The 1,429-nt window shown below is 46.0% G+C and overlaps 1 non-coding gene across 1 annotated transcript; it reads right to left on the reverse strand.

Moving 5' to 3' along the window:
• Nucleotides 1-1,042: 1,042 nt before the first annotated feature.
• On the reverse strand, nucleotides 1,043-1,116 carry TRNAN-GUU (transfer RNA asparagine (anticodon GUU)). The gene has a single exon. It is a non-coding gene; the product is annotated as a tRNA-Asn (tRNA).
• Nucleotides 1,117-1,429: the final 313 nt, after the last annotated feature.

Here is a 1,429-nt window from a genome sequence, read left to right on the forward strand (position 1 = left end):
GAGGGCATTGAAGGAGGAAAGGCAGCACAGCGGAGGCCAGGTTTGATTGCCAGTAACTCCGCTTTTAATGAACGCATTGAAGTACTTTCTTCTTGCGCCAAAGTATTTCTGAAATGGCCTATTTTTACTTCAAATGCCTTTCTCCAATTCGGTAAAAAAAATGGTTCAAGGTCTCTTTAATGATGCGAGCGGAGATTATGCGATCAGATGACGTTATGTGAGATTTGATCGTACCTTTATTTTATTCGTTTTAACCAACAGATGTCAGTGAAGCCAAGTTTCCAATGAGCAACAAGGGGCATTAGTTTTCGAGAAAGCATAAATGGCGATCTGAGCGTAGATGCCAGACTTCATACATACGCTGTGATGCCATGTCGCTCTGAGCCTGTCGACGTCACGAGTCACCTTAGGCCTAAATCAAATCTTTATTTTTTTTTCATATTCAAACCGGTATGGCCTGCCGCTATGACAAAAGACACAAGGGAGGCAAGGGAAAGGAGGAGTACGGGTCGGGTCCTTGCATTGTTCGTGCCACGGTGAATGAACGAACCAGTTTACTTGTGGCAACGCGGGCGTCATGTCTGGCTAGTAATTTTTTTTTCCAATTATACTGCAAACATTGTCCGCAGCATTATGCAGCGCTCTCACAATGATAAAGAGAGTGTCATACTCCATCTTCCCTCGAATATCAAATGCACTCTCTATTAAATCCCTCTAAAGGCGCTGCGGGTTTTGCAAAAATAAATAAATAAAACCGGCTTAGTCACATCGACGCATAGTTGCACCCTCGCTATAGAGGTTCCTCTGCAAAAACTTTTTCTCCATGCTTTGGATATACAACTACAGCGAAACAGACACCAGACCTCATACGCCATACCTTTAAGCGTCTACAGAATTAGTGAACAATTCACACACATAAAGAAAACAATCATATGCGCCGGCGGAGCACGGTAAGACGCTAGATGGCGGCAACACCAATAATGGCGGCGCTATTGCGATGAAGAAAGAAAAAAAACCTCCGGGAAGAAAAAAAACAAACACCCGCCCCCGGGAGGGCTCGAACCTCCAACCTTTCGGTTAACAGCCGAACGCGCTAGCCGATTGCGCCACGGAGGCCGGTTGTGGGACGGCGGCGTAAAAAGTGGGGTTACGTTACTACCGGAGTGTTTAACAAAGATCCTGCGTACAGCTACTGTTTATTAAAAACTTGCCTCGGACCGTCCCGAGCTCTAAAGTGCCACACGCTGGCCCGCCCAATCACGGCCCAGTGATTTAAGACCTGACCTGTAGACCCGTCCCGGGCCCGAAACTCTGAACAACGATTGCACTTCAGTCAATAAACTTTAAATGAGCTTGTCTGGTGGCTTCCAGAACGCTATAATACACTGCCACTAGAAACTATTTTCGATCGACTAACTAGAAATGGGTA

Source organism: Dermacentor albipictus, chromosome 6 (assembly GCF_038994185.2).
Source record: "Dermacentor albipictus isolate Rhodes 1998 colony chromosome 6, USDA_Dalb.pri_finalv2, whole genome shotgun sequence".
NCBI classification, from domain to species: Eukaryota; Metazoa; Arthropoda; class Arachnida; order Ixodida; family Ixodidae; genus Dermacentor; species Dermacentor albipictus.